General features: G+C 33.0%; 1 protein-coding gene and 1 long non-coding RNA gene across 8 annotated transcripts in view; one reads left to right on the top strand and one right to left on the bottom strand.

The window, feature by feature from the left end:
• The window catches only part of twin (CCR4-NOT transcription complex subunit 6-like twin), a 136,008-nt gene that overhangs the window by 98,442 nt on the left and 17,566 nt on the right, over positions 1 to 20,000 (top strand). The gene's annotated exons all lie outside the window — the stretch shown is intronic.
• LOC148234816 (uncharacterized) lies at positions 6,164 to 10,900 on the bottom strand. The gene is made up of 2 exons (XR_015809597.1): positions 8,335 to 10,900; positions 6,164 to 7,282 (listed from the first exon to the last, which is right to left on the bottom strand). It is a non-coding gene; the product is annotated as an uncharacterized LOC148234816 (long non-coding RNA).

Raw genomic sequence — 20,000 nt, 5'->3', positions numbered from 1 at the left:
AAAGTTGCTTTCAATTAAGGGCTTGACGTGCGCTGGCCGATGAGATGAGATACGCGCAGTTTATTTTATTTCGCACACAACAAAAACTTGCGCAATTTTTGAAGCACGTCAAAAAAAAAACATTTCGACACCACTGTGCTCAAATTGAAAAAAAATATTGCGAAATACACGCATGATCATTAAGTTAAAGATTATGGTTATAATACAATGATTATGTCCAATTACAATACTACTTACATCAGTCAATCTAGTGTACACTCGTTTATGCTGCATACTAATCTGGATTTAGCATTTTTAAACGTCACGGAGATCAACATCTTTTCCTTGAAACAACCGAGGAAAACGTAACTCACTCTTCGTTCTTTAGTCAGAATGGTTTTGGAAAGGTCAAGGATGTTGTACGAGGATGGACGGATTTTATTATTTTAATAGTTATGCAATTTTTCTATTAATTTTATTATACTAGTATTGAGTTTGTATAATATTATACATATATGTATATATAAATACTATGAAAATTTTCCATTTTTTTAAAATCATGTAGTAAATATAATTTATTTAATTAATTTGAGTCATCGAATTAAATAAATTAATTATATAATCAGTAACGAGCGTTCCCACTGTGACGGCGCCGACACGATTTTATTGCTTTTGACGTGGATTTTTGACTTCTGAGAAGGGATAATTGTTTTTGCGCTCTCCTATTGGTCAAAATTCAGTTTAGATGTGCTTTATTCGATTCTAGCTCGTAATGTTATATAAACGCTTAATAATCGACAACACTGGCAACAATGGCAACACTGAGCAGCAAAAATACAAATATTACGAGTAGATATTTTTAATGTCTAATTAAAATATTTCGCATAAAATATGATTTCAGAAAATATGTCGCAACGGTGGCATATATTTATGTTTATTTGTAGCAAGAAATTATATTTCGATGTTAAAAAAATATATATATAAAATGCCAATTTTGAGCTATTTAAAAGCTATTTGAGTAATAGACCACAAGTAGTTGTAATATATGGTACACAAAGCGATTGTGAGGTGGTGAAGTGTGGAATTTCACAGGGTTCTATTTTGGGACCTTTATTATTTAATCTATACATACATGATTTAACTCTATGTAAACATGTAGGAAGGATTCAACTGTATGATAATGATACAGTGCTAGTATATAACTATATAACATACATACAGAGTGATTTGATCCATATTAGTGAATGGATGAGATTAAATAAATAAACAATTATTTAAATAAAAAAAAAAAACAGCAACTATACTATATTTGCGTTAACACAGTCAGTTTGAGAGCTACCCATTTCATCATTATTCATAATCGAGAAAGAGATGGCAAGTTTGGGTTTACGCCTCTACTATCAGTGCTAAAGCACACGATACGTTCGATATACTTATCATTACTCAGAACATAACGCAGAATTTCTTACTCATGCGGAATTACATAAAATAAAAAAGGAATAATACATATATGTACTAGTCAAATACGGTTAAGAGTGACACCATCGCGCTTTTATACGTTATTATTATTTTTATATTCAAAATTGTATTGTACATTTTAAGCATATATAGATATAAAAAAATACAATATGAATCACTGAATCGTATTTATGAATATAACTAAACTGCTGTTAATCGTTGGTTTTTCCTGTTAGATAAACCGTGAATAAATCTAATATATCCTCGTGTGTCACCATTAATGTTTGCAGGCACACATCAAAGCTAAATAATAAACAATCCTCGATAGATTTATTGCCTTATTATATATATAAAAAATGTTCTTATATTATTGAAGTTCGATCCCATCCGACTCGTCCCTACTCATGCATAACAAATGAGAAATCCTATCAATATATCTCTATGCAAATCTAACACATACGGCTTTAACCGGGCTTCGCCGTAATCACATAGTTGATGACCCGTAATCGTCGTTAATTAGATACGTTAACGCTTTTGTGATAACCTCGCGTTAAGGCTTCGCAATAGCCGATGGACTATTTCGCAACGACACGTGCCCGCATTTGGTAATAATGGCCAGCTATTACGTAAAAACTAGCTACGAGCACTCGTTAAATTTAGCACTTGAAAAAATCTGGTCTGGATTAGATGATGCCTAATGATATAAAGCCCGAGTTGCATAATTTTAGCTATTGAAGTATGTAACCGAATTGTGTAAAAAGGGTGCTTCGCTCGAGGGGTGAAATAAAAATTCATAACATTATTAAAGACGAATACTGTATTTCTTTTCACGCGCCGTGTCGTTACGTGTTCGGGACTTTTACGGCTGCCCGCTGTTACGTTGTGAAGGGCGTTGTTAATTAAGAGGAAGAAAAACGCGTCAGCTTCGTACATAATTAATTCGCTCAATTAAAACGGCGCGTTCGATTCTAACGAATTCGTTACACAATCGCTATGGTCGAACCCCATCCCCTTGCTACGCCCACTGCTGCCACCCATTCGAAGCGCATGTTCGATAAACGTGAAAATTCAAAAGGATGCGTAAATACGCTAGAAGTGCGGTTATGTATTGAAGTGGGCCTTCGATTTTAGTTTGCCAACATTTGAGTCGCGCTTTTTGACAAGGTTGTAAGTGCCAACTTGAAAAATGTAAGTTTTCCTTTGTACCGTCAACTCACAGACGGTGATTTAATTTGTAATAATAAGTTTACTAGGAAATGTATTACAGCATAATAGTTTACCATTTTTCCTTATACGTGGTTTTTAATAAAATATTTATTTTTCATTTTATTTAGACGCTGGAAGAGTCGTTTGATTACTTTATCGTACAAAATATATACTTTACCGAAATATGTATAAAAAAATCCAGCTGTTGTAGAGCCTTACAATTAAAAAAATCGTTTTTATCCCTCGTCTGTTTGCTTGGTCTTGGAGGACTTGTCTCGTGGTTATCTCTACAAATTTAGGTGTAAATGGTGATGTGCATAAGTGCAACATATTTTATTATAGTCCTCAGAAAAACTTTGGGCGAATAGGAGAGAAGGCAAATTGAAAAACAATTGCGTTAATGTTTAATCCATTCATTAGTGAAAGTTTCAAGTTTGACTGTCAGAGGCCATTAGTGTTTTTAATAGACGTGTTTCAAAGTTTATAAAAAAAGGGTTTTTGTAAAAATTGGATAATTTAATGATTTTCTGAAAATCTGTGTGGTCATTGTGCAATTCATGGGTGTTTTGAGATGCAGATTTTTAATGTTTTATTAAGCCAAACTATTTTTTGCAGATTTTAATAGTTATATAATATCTTACTAATAATAATATTTTCATCCTCAAAATCATAAAAAATTGTGGCTGCGTGAACAAAAATTGCGAACACGAAAATTTCTCACATTAAATTCCGCACCTTATAAAATAATTTAAAAAAAAAAAAAAAAAATTTAAATAGATGTATTTTACATTTTTTTATTATAATAATTATATCATCAATATGTATTATAAACAGCAACGGTCCTAATTTGGACTCCTGTAGTAAACCGTCAGATATTATTATTTGTAATGAGCATAATTTACTTTTTGCTTTCTCTTTTTTAAATAATTATTAAACCATCTTACAAGTATTTCACTTTTACCTACAATTATTTTTCTGTCTATTGTTTTGAAAGCTCTCTTGAAATTAAAGAAAACATCTGGAATGGTTTTGTAATGTAACTGTAGTTTCAGTGTCATGTTTTTCTCTGAATACCGATTATTGTTCACGTTGAATGTTTTGAGAAATAATAAAATCCTTTAATTGTTTGATTATTATTTCTTTCGTGTCCTTTTCTATACAATACAATGTGTTAATTAGTCTCATTTCCTTAAACATTTTACTGTTTTTTATTTTAGGAATAGGTATAATAGTAGCAATTTTCTAATTATCAGATATTTTTACTTCGAAAAGTGCTTTATTTGCCAAATCATGATATTAAGTTCCTCGTTTTTCCCACGTTTCTTTAATTATATTTACATCCAATTCATCAGTACTGCTTTCTTGTTTTAATTTACAAATTACGCTGTGAATTTCTTCCTAATATACTGATTTAAATTCTCCAAATTTTACATTAAATGTTTCGTTATCGTATTGTAATAATTGATTAAACTGTAGTATGTAAATACTCTCAATGTAGTATGTATTAATTTTTTCTGCTATCATATGAGGATCTTTATATATTATATACTACATATATATTTCCATCAATCTCCATATTTATTATGTCGTTTCTCTGATTAGGATTAATTAGTTTTTTTATTGTTTTCCAAATCTTATTCGGGTCATTTTTTATTTCATCTATCGTCTTTTCATATACTTTTTTTTTAGCTATTATTAATGCTTTGACTGCCATATTTATACATTGCTTTTATTATTTGAAAAATTGCACATGATTTATCTCTTCTCTTTTAAGCATTTTTAACTTAATCATTAAACCACGGTTTTGGATTGAATCGATATTCTGTTTTAAAATTATATTAACTCTTTATTTTACTATCCACAATATTCTTATGCTTGCACTACACTCTCTGGAAGTTGTCCGAACCGAAGTTCAACTGAAGTCGGCCGAGACCTACGACTTCGAGTAAGCGACCACACTGTCGCAAATTTCATATGCCGTCCGTACGGCGGCTGCTGTCACGTACAGCTGGCATATTTGCACAAAATTTGCCAAATAATTGCAATTTTTAAATTGTCATATTATTAAAATTACGCTACTGATAATTATAAAAGTTTGTGTGGGCACTCACCAATACAATATCAGTGAAAAGTTTTCGGTCGTAAATATTCAATTTACGCAAAATCTTTGTCGGCTTTTGCAAAATGCCATAAGACATAAAAATTATACTTCAGAATACGAACACCACATCTGTGACTATCCTAGAATTTGTCGCCATCGATTCTAAATGAGAATTCGTTATGGTGTGACATTTATATTAACCGATCTAGGAAAATACATAAGGATATTCGAAACGATTTTTTTTAACAAAATTAAGTACCACTAATTATTTTTTAATTATTTAATTTTATATGAAAAAAAATATAATAACGATATCTGTTAGAAGAATACACTATCAAAAATATTATTAATCCCTTTTGGTGCCCTAAAATATTCAAAGATGTCAGTATTAGTGTTGAAGTCCTCGATAAGCATGTGGTATTATAACTTGACCACGTGACCACGATGCAGCGCTCGACATGCGCGTTGACCACAGGACGCATACGCGCATACTGAAATTGAACCGAGCTACTCGTTCTATCTCAGTTTGCGAAAAACCATATCATTATCCCTCTCACTCTCGTCACTTAACACGCGAGAGAGCGAAATTGGAAGTATTTCACCGCTCGCGCTCGAAAGAGCAGCTCCGGCTTCGGTTTTTTTTAATCAAGTTTAAAATTTGGCGTTTAGTACGTATTGGAAAAGCATCATTCATTAATGGTCCATTGCGCCTTTCTTCATATAATTACCAATTAAAAAAACAACATTTTTTTGTCGCTTGGTACAAAGTAGTCGTAACATTATTATTACATTTTAACGAAGTGAGAGTTTCAAGAAGAGGAAAAACGCCTCGATATCTCGACAGTTTTCTCGTGACTACGTTTTTGCGTTATGCAGCTCTAAGAGCGGCCCGCGGCACAAATTGAAAGCTCTTCCTGATCCCGATATGCTCGTAATGAAAAAAGTTTCTCCGCGTTTTGTCCGCTGTGTGAAATTCTCTTATATATATTATATTATAGAGATTGTTTTGCAACTTTTATCGCCCTGTCGTATTTTTCTGGTGTTTTCATTTTCGGTCGCCCGTGTCGGAGAAGGGTTTTGGCTTAGACCTCCCGAAATATCTTAATGTCCTTTGAATTTTGGAAAGTTCGGCCGAGCGCATAATCTACGAGCGATCGTCTCGCTGCGAATCGGAGATCAAAGCCTGATGATCAATGCCACTTGGCTCATTTGACCGCTGACAAACAAACGCCACGTTCTTGTGTTCTATGTATTTTCGCGAATTATTTGGTGCGTGATAGTTGGATCAAAAATATGCTTCTTTCCTATTTGATTTTTGTAAGTCTATATCATATAGTTTTTTTTTCTTTTAAGTTACATGTGTTCAATTAATGTAACTACTGAATTATTATATATATCGTTTATTAGTATGTATCATAAGTATATGATAAATAAATTGCAAGTTATCCTGATTTGATCCACAGTTATCACACATGAGAATTTTAAAGTGATGTGTGAGTTTTCACACTATCATTAGAGTTTTCACACAATAATTAAACCCATAAAACATTAATGCAATTTTAAATGCTTTTAAATATGATGTACTCACAAAATGTATAATAACTGGCAATTATAATAAATCTTGACATTTTCACGGTCGTTTTTATTATTTTACGAATATGAGACAACTCAGCGTCATTTTTTGTTTTAGCGAAACGTTTTGTTGACGCTTGTCGTCGTAATATTCTCAAGGTAGTTTTCGCATATAAGGTGGTTGAACTTGACTTTTACATAATACGGTTTATCAATCTTAAGCTAAGTGTTTGTTTTTATAGCTCGTAAGAATATTCAAATTTTATACCCTTGTTTGTATAATTAAGGTCTAATATATTTTTGTCCGTTATTGATCAATAAAAAACAGGCAAGGTCTGTCCTTGTCTCATATCGGTTACGTTTTATACAGCACCCGCACTTTTTGACGTCCATTGTTTTTTCAATGACCTTATATGATTGTAATTAAATAAGACATTTAGTATTTGCAATGATTTTTTATAAGCATTTTGCTGTATTTTTTTAAGCAACCAAGCTTAATTTATAATTAATTGACGGGGAAACTACGGCTCATGAGCCGCATGCGGCGCGCTGTCGTGCTCCTCAGCCCGCACAGTGCGACAACAAATTTTCTATTTTAAAAATAAAATAAAGGATTTTAAGGAGATCTGTTAATAAACAGATTTAAGCACATTTACAATCGTATTAAATTATGAATAACTATTATTAAAGAGAGTAAATCGAAAAAATACGAATAAAACTTATTTATTTTGACAATTTTCGTCCTTTTGTTGTACCTTTTTCTGCGGTTATTGCTTCAATAGAAATCAGACGTATTGAGCTACAGGAAAATGTGGGTTTGAAGCTATAATACTTAAAGGTTGTCTCTATGTGACTTTTAAAAATAAGTCTTATAAAAAAATCAGATCTTCAGAAAACTTTCTCGCTGTTTTTGGGACAACTTTCTGTTGTGAATCTCTTCTCTGCAAATAAATTTATCCATCCTCACTAGGGATTCCAATCCCGGGCCAAAATTTTGATCCCGGGATTTCGGTATTGCAATTAGTCGATCCCGGGATCCCGGGACCAGTCCCGGGATAATTTTCATGTTATTTTATCGATAAAAATAATTTAAAATGAATAATACAATATATTTTTACATCTGTTTTTTATAACGTACAATGTATAAAGTACGTATAATTTTAGTATTGGACTTAAAATAGAAAATAATGTAATAAAAATAAAAAGGGAAGGTCTTATATATTTATTTGAGAAGAAAAAAATGAACTTTTGACAATGTATGTATTATAAATACCGTCTTTTTCCGAAAATAAGACATCCTCCGAAAATAAGCCCTAGCGTGATTTTCAGGAGTTTTTGGAATATAAGCCCTCCCCCGAAAATAAGCCATAGTTAAAATAAAATGAACGCCAACATGTGGCGATTGAAATTCAGGATGGAATTCAGAATTTGATTAGTTATCATTATGTTCCAAAAGAAAATGAAATGACTGTATATGAATAAATTTGAAATAAATGTAAAATTCCTATATAAAAATAAATATTAATCGAAAATATATAAATTTACTTATTGTACGTGAAAAGTAAGCCCTCCCCCGATAATAAGACCTAGCTCATATTTCGGACCAAAAAAGAAAGTAAGACAGTGTCTTATTTTCGGAAAAATATGGTATGTACATACATAGACACAATTAATTGAAAACATTATTTTGAATAAAACTCACAAAGTAACATCAAAGCATCAAGTGTTTTATCATTTAGCCTTGATCTGATTTTGGTTCCTAAGCAGCCTGCTGCTGAAAAAGCACGTTCAGACTCACAGCCTCAAAGATTCACAGATGACACATGCAACTCGCGCAAGTTTGTACACGAAATATAACGATGTTGTCAATAATAATTCGATTGTGCTTGATAAATCAACCAATCCGAAAAAATCGGGATTATGTTTTATAATCCCGGGACTCATCGGGTATTGAAAATCGTTCGGGATCCCGGGATCCCGGGATTCGGGATCCCGGGATTGGAATCCCTAATCCTCACTAACTTTGACATGATTTGGTAAGAGCACAGGTTAAGACTAAATTAAAAATTTAACATGTAACAATTATAGGTATTTTGCATTAGTGAAAGAAAAATAATAATTGTAGCTGTACTTTTATTTTTTCTAATGACATATATGTTATGTTTTAAGTTGGCTTTTTGAATTTTTAAGGTCTGACTTATACAATTAATTTACTGTTCTGATCAAAAAAATCAATTAAAAGCAAAAGCAACTTGAAGGTGTCTCTAATAATAAGAACCAAAATATCAAAAGAACGGTCAATTTCTATAAAACAAATCCTATTATATAATTTAGCTTAGGAACTTATTTTGAGTTGGACGTAGTCGAATCGTGTGAATCAGGCTTTACGTTTGCTTTTTCGATTATTTTTTGCATTTAAAAAATTGATTTCATATACCAAGTAATTGCTAAGTCCACCTGTTTGACAGGCAATCGTGCCTTATTGCCTGAATAAAATATGCGCGTGTGCGTTGCGTGCACACGCACATACTCACACTCGCTTACAGGTGCGCTCCGAAAGAATCAAGGTTACCTCAATGTCATATACCACGTACCCAACATGCATGTGTTCATACATGTGTATTATACGTAGACGTAAGAAGTTCACAATACAACGGCGTAGATTGCATACGAATGAGATTGGTCAGTGCCGACGATGCGTTCTTACTTTCATCCGAGCTGACTGCTACAGATTTTGATAACCCGTTCTTCTCCATTGTTTACGCCAATGTTTGCTTCACACTTGATTGGTAATCGAGCGAACAACTCAATCGCATGTCGGTCAATGCCGTTTCGATTTTTTTCTCTCTGCCGATTATCGATTCGAATCCGACAATGCCTACCGATAGCCTTCGAGTCGCAAATTATTCTTGGGCAGTAATCACATTTTTATCAGCGTCTCGGAATGACATTTTATGGCTCTATCGAAGATCGTTAAACGACCGTTTGTATTATTGACGCGTCAGCCTTGAATTCAGATCAATGTTGAACGATGAACAAAAAATGCGCATTAGTCGCGTGGACACCTTCGACCTCAAATATCGCGACTAATGGAGGAAGACCGCCATTCGAGCCTGTGATTTATACGAATGTGTAAATTTTTCATTTAGCGTCGCCGCCTACTGTTTCAAGTGCAAAGAACAAGAAACTTACCGGACTTTGTATTTAATTAATTTAAAATTTCGTTCCAATATGTAGTATTTTTAATTTATCTGTTCAAAGTCATATTAAATCAATGCACGGGAATATATGTAGCTTAAGGCATAAAATAGATCGGAGCAGATTTCAGCTCCTGGTCAAGGAATTAATAGCCAAATGTATTATTGCTATGTTTATGCTGTAAGATAGAAGTACATGCTTGCGAATTTAAAAAAAAATAGTGATTTTTTTCAAGATATTGAATGAAGATGTAATTAATTATCTTTATAATTTTTTTGGGAAAATTTCGACTTAGTTGCCGTCATTTATGAATAATTATTCGTCTGTTTATGCATTTTTCGTATTTCAAACAATGAGAAGCTTTTGTGCAAACTTCCTTAAATTCAGGTACTTCTAAAAATATTTTATACGCTGGTCCTTTGCTGTGTTTTCTATGAGTATAGTAAAAATTAATAAGACGTGTTCCATTTATTTTTTCACTTTCATTAATATACTCTATTGTCAAAAAAAAAAATATTTTTAAAAATGCGGATAAAAATATAATATATACGCTATAGGGGGGGCTTACTTTAAAACTAAAAGCCTAGCATAGATACATACATATGTATATTTAAGAATACGTCAATGTCAAAAAATAATGTGTTTATATCACAGATGTCAATATGATTTTAATTTAAAAATATGTTTTAAAAATATTTTACACATTTTTATACTTAAAAATAAATAATATATTTGTTAATAAAATGTTCAGAATTTTCGTTTGCGCAATAATCCGGTCACCAGTATACACATACAAGCAAGAGGGGGTTAAAAAGTACTTTTATGATTTTGTATTTATATTTTATATTTAATATGTAAAGCCTGCACTACACTCTCTGTGAGTTGTCCGAACCGATGTTACAACTGAAGTCGGCCGAGACCTACAACTTCGAGTGAGCGACCACACTGTCACAAATTTCATATGCCGTCCGGACGGCGGCTTCTGTCACGTACAGCCGGCATATTTGCGAGCGATCGAAAAATGTGCCAAACAATCGCAATTTTTAAATTGTAATATTATTAAAATTACGCCACTGATAATTATAAAAGTTTGTGTGGGCACTCACCAATACAATATCAATGAAAACTTTTCGGTCGTAAATATTCAATTTACGCAAAATCTTTGATGAATTTTGTAAAATGCCATAAGGCATAAAAAATATATTTCAGAATACGAACACCACATCTGTGACTATCCTAAAATTTGTCGCCATCGATTCTAAATAAGAATTCGTTATGGTGTGACATTTATATAAACCGATCTAGGAAAATACATAAGGATATTCGAAACGATTTTTTTTAACAAAATCAAGTACCACTAATTATTTAATTTTATATGAAAAAAAATATAATAACGATATCTGTTAGAAGAATATACTATCAAAAATATTATTAATTCCTTTTGGTGCCCTAAAATATTCAAAGATGTCAGTATGAGTGTTGAAGTCCTCGATAAGCATGTGGTATTATAACTTGACCATGTGACCACGATGCAGCGCTCGACATGCGTGTTAACCATAAGACGCCTATGCGCATACTGAAATTGAACCGAGTTACTCGTTCTATCTCAGTTTGCGAAACACCATATCATTATCTCTCTCACTTTCGTCATTTAATACGCGAGAGAGTGAAAGGGGAAGTATCTCACCGCTCGCGATCGAAAGAGCAGCTCCGACTTCGGTCCCTTTGACTCCGGTCCTTTTGCCGACAATGTTCGGAAGCGCTAGAAGCTGGCCAAGTCGACTGAATTACCCCCACTTTAGTTCGGCCAACTTCCAGAGAGTATAGTGCAGGCATAAAGCTTGCTAAGTATTTGCTAATCAACATTATTTTGTATTTTGTATAGAATTATAATATCAATAATTAACTTTCGATATTAATATTTTAATCCAATGAACTTGTGAGATGTTTACGATATACAATTTATACGTATTTATACATATAAGATTTTATTCTTCAACGTTACTAATGATGTAGCATTAGTCAATATCAAGTTCCATGGTCTTATTTATGTATTCATGTACCTTAATTAAACAACCATGACCACTTTCTGTCCGATAAGAGAAAGTAAGTAAAGCAATTGTTTACTTTATAATTATTCCGTCCTATCATTAATCAATATAAAAAATAATAAAGGCCCTGAGTCATTAATCAATATATTTAATAATAAAGGTATTTATGTCATTCTATATTAATATTTTTTTATTGTTCATTGAAATGAAAACTATTTTGTAAATGATTATCAATAATTAAATCCGGTAATTTTCCTACCATCCTCTCGAACGAAATGGAAATATTCAAATTTTATACCCCAAGGCAGGGGTATTAAACCTCTCCAACCGCGTGTATATATCAATTAAGTCCGATCTCTCGTTGAGGTTTTAATTCATTGCGTTTTGCGCTGGCCGTAAATTAATTCTTTTGACGATCCGCACGATGCGCCCTTTCGGCCGGCGAGTTTCAATAGACGGATTGCCATTATGTGCATATTGTATACGTCGGTTATCGTTTTATGTATACACATGAACATATACGTGATGTGTACTCACATATTTATAGTTGGAATAGTTTGTTGCTTAGAGAGAGAGAGACGTGCGGACGAACAGCGATCGTTTAATTTCCGTCACGTACTATATACTGCTCCTTTGTCTAAGCTATCGCCGAATTGATTTATCGGTCCGCAGGCTCATAATGCGAATCCGAGAACGGCAAACAATGCTCGGATGCAAATCGTGCGAGTATAAAGCGATTAGGTATCGATGCTTCGTTTATTGGATTTCTAAGGTGCTGCTAAATGCAAATGATAGTGGTGCTGCGGCTGTGACGGTTCACAACTGAAATCTAATTGAACGCTCACGATCGTTGATCATGATCAGTCCACGAATCAACCCTTAAACTGCCATGGAGCGGTATGGTCCATAAATCCATAACAATATTCAATTATGTAGTCAAGTTCAAATAGCAACCAATTTAAAATAAATACTAAATAAAAAACATAATGCCTGTGTGCTTTGGATTATTAAATAAATTGGAAATATCAAGGTCGATCGTGTTATAGCAAATTATAATGAAAGAATAATACGCTTCGATGCACGCACGCACGCGCAGTGAATCTCCCGACCCGCAAATACAATTTTTCGTCCAGTAAGTATTGTAATTAACGTCCGTCGTTGATATAATAATACGAAACGTCCGGTAACTGCTTGTAAAACTTTCGGGTTCGCCGCTCATCATATTATACGGAAAGGGTTCAATTCGTTTTTTATGATATGATTGAAAACTCCGGCGGTTTATATTATAATAGATTTCGTACCCGTTTCGCCCACGTTTTGTTCCCAGTTATATCGTACCCTTCAGTAACCAAGAGTTCTTAACTTTTAACAGACGGAAGTTAGAAAAAAATACGCGCTGTCCGATCAGGGGGATGGCTGGACCCCAAAACCTTGTTTCAAATTAATTTATTGAGCTTGAGAGATACGTGAGATTCATTTCGACTTAACTTGTTTTTGTATCCGTATTTTTTAAACTACAAAATGTCAATGAAAATAAAGAATTCAGGTACGCGTTTTCTGGAATCAAAAAAATACTATCAATCTAACAATGACCCACTAAACTGCAAGCATTAAATCATATTTATTTCATTCGTTAATAATCTTTACCTTGTTTTTGGAACCATAAATATGAAATATTGAAGTCGAATGAGTGTTAACATTACAGCTAATGACACGGTTCGTCAATCTATTTTGTACATGTTTATTATTGCACATTATTTATTTATTATTATTATTTTATTTACTTAATTCCGTATAAGTAAGAAATAACTCATTCTGCGGTTACAATTTAATACATTAAAATTATAAATATAATACGTATACATTTATAAAAATATAAAAAAAGTACAGTAGATCCCCCAATAACACGGTAAATTGTGGACGTGTCATTTGGGTGCCCGTTAGTTGCGTTAGTATTGCAAAAAAATATGAGTATTTTCTAGTCCCCCAACTACACGCACTCAAATAGCATGTTCCTAATTTACTGTGTTATTGGGGGGTCTACTGTATAGTTATATAATGATATGATATATGTATTTTTTATTGATTAAAAAATATTTTTTAATTTCTAGTTAACTTTGGTAAATTATTAAAGGTTTTAAATGCAATATATTTTAACGAATATGTGCCAAACCTCACAGAAAATACTTGAGAGATGTGTAAATCATCGGCAGATCTAATTTCATATTTATGTAGCTGTTTTCTAATCTCAATCAATTTCTCTCTAGCATTTTTTTCGTTACCATTATTAGTTAATATAGGCACTACTTAAGTTTTCATATACATATGTATACATACATATCGATGGCTACAAGTGTTAATTGCTAACTCAATATTTGACAACCTTACAGGAAAAACAAAAACTAAATAAACAACTTGAAAATAGGAAAATAAATCAAAATTTCAAGTTTGTAGTGTTCAATTGAAGATTTTCGAGATAGCTTTTTTTTGATAGGAGGTACAAGTTATTTTCACCCAAAAGTGGAGTTTACATTTTAAGCCATTGATGTCTTTCGTATGAGCATCGATAGGAAAATTAAACATCTTTTTTATAACACTATATTGAATAACCTGAAGTGTTTTTAATTTAAATTTACTTGTAAATCCCCAAACGCAAGACATATGTATTATATATGTATGTTAGATGACTATGAATATGTGCATAATAAATGTTTAATCTGGTTTTATACGATAATATATTTTGAAACGTATATGAAATTTTTAACGTTAGTAAATTTTATTTTATTATATAATCTATATGGATATAAAAATTTAAATTTTTATCTAAAAGTAGACTTAAGTATTTTATATTATCACTTTTTATAATTAAAGAATTACTTACAGTGATTCTGAGATCAAAATTATCATTAAATATAATTTATAGGAATAAAACCATTACATTATTTTTTTATATTTATCAATCAATCGTAGTAATGATAAGTTAATATATCGAACGTGTATCTCGTTCTCAATTAATAGATAGATCTCGAACTGACTGTGTTAACGCAAATAGAGTATAGTTGTTTTTTTATTCATTAATTGTTACTTTATTTAATATCATCCATTTAATAACATGGATCAAATCATTCTGCATGTTTCTTTGTATGTTTTAGAGCTATATATTAGCACTGTACCATCAGCATAAATTTGAATTCTTCCTGCAAAAGGGTTAAATCATTTATGTATAGATTAAATAATAAAGGTCCCAAAATACAACCCTGTAAATTCCACACTCTTCACCACCTCACATTTATGTACCATTTATTACAACTACTTGCTGTCTATTACTTAAATATATTTTTAATAAATTTAGCATTGGTTCAACTATATGTTATGGTCTATTGTCGAAAATGCAGTTTTATGTATTACAAAAAATTACGCCGACTCACGAGGATGAGTCCTAAATCGGACCAGGATGTAAATTATTTTGTAGTGTAATATTCAAATTTATTAAAAAAAACTATTATTCAAAATTCCAAAATCATTTTGACCACCTCTTCCCATATATTTTTATAATTCACAATGCCCTTTTGTAAAAACTGTGTGAGTTAAAATATTGGATAAAGTGACGTTCACATTTTTGTGAATACTCCATGGATCGAAAATTATGACGAGGTCTGGTGAATAAGGCGGGTGTGGTATAACTTATAAGTTCAGCTCTTCGCTGGTCTTTCTTGCTGTATGAGGGTGTGTTTAATTCGTTGATGGTTTGAAGAGGATCAGAATCAACCAGAGATTTTAATTTGTCTTTATCAAAATCCAACAGTCGTCCACTTCTAGAAAAGTTCTTCAGGATTGACATCTGTTGACTTTTAAAACTTCTCCATAAATGTTAATGGCTTCCGTACCTTGGTTGCATTTAGTTCTTTGTCAAAAAAAAGCAGCATGCAATTACACAAGTGTTCATCATCAATTTTGGGCTTAGATATTTTACCCTTAAAAAATAATGTACGAAAATAACGTCAACAAACAGTTCTACTAAAAAATATCTCACAAAGATTGTTCTTCAAATAATGCCGATATTCATTAAGATAATAAAGTAGGTGTACCCCTGCAACCCCCGATATAGATTATTTATATTGCATTATTAAGTTACATACCTCAAGTGGCGGTAGATTAACGTCTTTCGCCAGTCGTGGTGAGATTTCTGAAAATTATGGCCTACTCCCAGCAGCATTTGTGCTAATATAAATCTCGATCTCGGTTGACGTTTAAGGCGTATGTGCATAAAGCGCTTTACGCACAGTCCGTAATTATCGCCGCTGTGCGGATGATGCATATTTGCGGATCACGTAATATATTATAATGTAAACCAGAGCCTCTGAAAGCGCGGGTCGCGGCCCGCTGCTCTTCCTAGTTCTCGAAGCGTGTATTTTGTCTAATGTCAAGGATGTAGGCGTCGGATAAGGGCCCCCAGAGTCTCTCAAAAACGTGACAAACGTCGCCGGCTGACCTCGTCTCGGACTTATTCGTCTTTGTTGACTTCTTTCGGCTATGCTCCATACACGGCGCGCTCTTCTTCTTCACGAAAACGTGACGCAAATCGAACCGTTTGCGTGTCGGTTGATAGTTACGGTTTAATTATTAGGTTTGTGGGCAATAAAGCGGGGAATAATTTTAATGCGGATTCGGTTAAAATAATTTCGACGCTTCTATAACTAACTGTCTTGTTTATTTATCGGGTTTTATGAGCAGTGTTTATGATAAACGACGCGAATGAAGCGAGAAATTTGCATTTTCTTGCAACTTTTGAACTAGAGCGGTAGGTAAATAGAACTGTAGAACCCGAGTGATGTGATGACGGCCGCTGTCTTCCGCTAAGTACAATGACACAGTTTCTAATTTATGCTGTGTGCATTGTACAATTATATTAGTTTAGACATGTAACGTCGACGAATTTAATCATTCAAGTAACACTTAACCCTTTGAGCGGTGTCGCCGTACATGTACGGCGGTCGATCTTTCACTGTATTGAGGTACCCCAGATAGTTACATATTTTCATATATAACTGATGAAATAATAAATAAAAAACATTGTACATATTTATATATTTTTTAAATTTGATTTAAAGTAAATGATTTATATTAGAATATATTATCTTTTCTTATTTTCTGTTTATGTTATATATTATATGTATGTTTAGTTAAAATTTGATAGTAGAAAGGTGTTAATATAAATTATTAAAACACATTAATACAAAAAATTAGTAAAATAAATCAAAGCAATAAAACGTTGAGAATCACTTACAGGCGGCCCTCGACTTTCGCACATAATTGGTTCCTGAAAATGTGTGCGAATGTTGAATGTCGAGGGAAGTAAAAAAATTGAAATTGTGTGTATTTTAAAATATTTATTTATCAAGTAAATATAATATGTTTAAGAGGCGTTTAAGAGACACGTTTAAGTGGGGTTTGCGGGTGTTTTTTTTGAAAAGTTATCAAGAGTTAACCGTTTTCCACTATACTTTTTCTTTTCTTCATATAGTATTTTATAACATGCTATGTCTTTATTGATCGCCCCACGCACTTGAGATATGCGTTCTCCATTGGGATCACAATCTTCCATAATATTTAAAAATTTGTCAAGGTGCGTGAAGGCTTCATTCATATTTTTCATTGTTAAAGAGTTTTCCAAAATAAACCTGTCTCATCTACATTAAATATTTGGCTAGAGAAATATTCTACATCTTCAATAATTTTGGATAATTAGGAAATACATTCTTTTGCAGCATCTTTTTTAGCATCAGCCGATTCTCCAGTAAATTAAATATTATGAAAAGAATACCTCATTTTAAAATTGTAAAACCAACCGTTACTTGCTTGAAAAACCGTGTTAAAATATTTTTTTAATCTATCCTTCCAATCTTTGTGCAAACTAAGAGCTTTTGCTTGAATAATTGAAATACTCAGAGGGACATCTTTTTGAAGTTGGTCATCGATCTACGACTAAAAAGATTTTCCATTTCATCCATGTTTTTTTTGCTGTTTTTTTGGAAACATCATTAAATATTGTGGAAATATATCTTTATTTTCTACAATTTTGAACGTATACTTTAATTATATTTTTATTTTGCAAAATTGAACATATCGTAGACCTGTTTGTATCATACGAACGCCGCCTGTATTTATTTTCTATAATTGACCATAAATCCAATATAAAAATTGATATTATATTTCATAATTAATGAAATTCGTCAAATGTATTTTTTTAAATGTTCTGAAAATTAAGTTGGATCATTTTTATATATGATATCCTTCAGCATGAACAATGTATAGCAAGAAGGACTACTCTTAATTAAATGAAACATTATGCCTAATTAATCTTTGCGACGTTATATACCTTATAATAGGGCTCAAAATAATAAATATATGACAATTAATTCGTCAACATCAACTTCACGATTCGGATATAATGCTCTCAAAATATATTGTCTAAATATTGAGTTGAATTAAAAATATTAATTTAATTTATTTAAAAAAAATATACTTAAATGTAAACACAAAACTATTTAAATTGAGAACCATGGATAACAAATCATACGTCTAGGTTTTGAACAGTAGGAACAGACTGGTCAAAAATTTGTTTCCAAAGTCCATCGATGGAGGAACAGATTTTTTGATGAATTTTAGTTATTTGATAATTCCCGGTAAAGTGGTTAGGAATTACTAAATCTTTTTAACGCAGTAATACTGACAATTTTATCATCAGATTATTTAAAATGGCTTCAGAAGATTGAAATATGATGCCTTTGGACTGCAGTGGTAAAATCATTTTGGGCATTACATACATGCCTTTGGACGTTTAAAGGTTAAAGATCGAATGCACTGCGAAGGCTAAATTTAATTGAGCTCATAATTCGCACGCAATTTTTGGCAAGCGCCCAACGCAGCCCAGAGATTACATCAATTGGAGCGCCGCATTCTCACCGAGAATTTATCTCGCCGGCACGCGAGAGAGACAGAAGAGAGAAGAGACCAACATCAACAACAGCAGCCTCCGTATCGTCTCCGTTTCTTAGACGAGAACCAAACCGGATCGTCCTCGTTTCCGACCACGTGTTCTCGTTTTTATTTTTTATTTCAAGTTCACGGGTCACGCGCGTATGTGTGCGTGTACCTACATATGATACATAACACACACGACCGTTAACAATGGCCGTTAATGAAACCGCGACATTAGTCGTGGGCAGGGCAGTGTCAAGGAATCGGACGCGACAAGAGCACACCTACGTCCACGTATTTTATATGGCTTATACGCGGATGGATATATTCGCGGCCCATTACTATAAGGACAATGAGCGAATTATGCGGCCGTGTGGGCGCATGTTAAATATTCGAATGAGGTCGACAAACTGCAATTGCATCGACTTAATATGCAACCTCGCGGGGAGGTTAAGGTGCTCGAGAGAAGGACCTCGGTGTCAACGACGACCGCCGGACAGGAAACGGTCGATTCTAATTCAGATACGTAATTCGCATAAGTAGTCTATGTACTTTCAGCACGTGGAATGTTCGGCACTTGAAGCCGTCTTTTTATTGGCACTCGTCGATATGGATAAGAGCGTAAATACACATAGCTTGGCCTTTGTTCCACACGTGTAGTCAATATTTTTAAAGAAGGAAAAACTTGTTTGAACATCCGCGCTAATAAGTAAGGATGTCTCGTTGCGCTAATTGAAAATGGCCGCTTTGATGTTTGTTTATTTGGCGAAACATCGCTAAGGCTTCTGCGTCTTTCGAATCGTTTTGTCGCCGTTTAATATTCCATCTTATTTTTCGCGTATAATAACAACAGACGCCCTTTTCCGACGACACTACGCCGTAGCGTTCGCCCAAATTGCAAATTCTGTACTACCTCTCGGTGGCTTCGCATATTGTTCTTGCGAATATTCTGCGAAACCCGCTATAATCCCCCCTTCCCCCCCGAACGTTGTTTTTGTAATTCCCCTCCGATGCCAATCTCGTTCCCTTTGACAGGCTTTTGTGTTTCGATATACATATGTACGCGGGGCGAAATTTCACAATTCAATTAAAAATTGAATAAAAGAAAATTTTATATTGTTATATTTCGAAGTACACTCGATTTTTGTTCTCAGTTATACAACACTTGACCATAGGCGATGTATTTTATTAAATTATTTTTATCTAGTTGTTTTAATAACATATTATTACTCGTGACTAGTGAGTGGTCAATCAATCAGTATGCAAACAACGATATATTCTCAGCGTCACATTAGTATATGTGTTTATTGCTAGATGGGCATTCATATATTTTTTATAATGGCAGAGCTTGAAGCTTATTCAAAGAGATTTTCTTACATTTGGCAAAACATGTAATCTTTTTATAAAAATTAAAGATAATTTCCCTATACGTTCAGTGTTTATTAACAGTAGTC

Source organism: Plectrocnemia conspersa, unplaced genomic scaffold (assembly GCF_051122295.1).
Source record: "Plectrocnemia conspersa isolate PC_06_02 unplaced genomic scaffold, ASM5112229v1 ptg000005l, whole genome shotgun sequence".
NCBI classification, from domain to species: domain Eukaryota; kingdom Metazoa; phylum Arthropoda; class Insecta; order Trichoptera; family Polycentropodidae; genus Plectrocnemia; species Plectrocnemia conspersa.
Note: the sequence above shows the minus strand (reverse complement) of the source record. Positions and strands in the feature narration are given on the sequence as shown.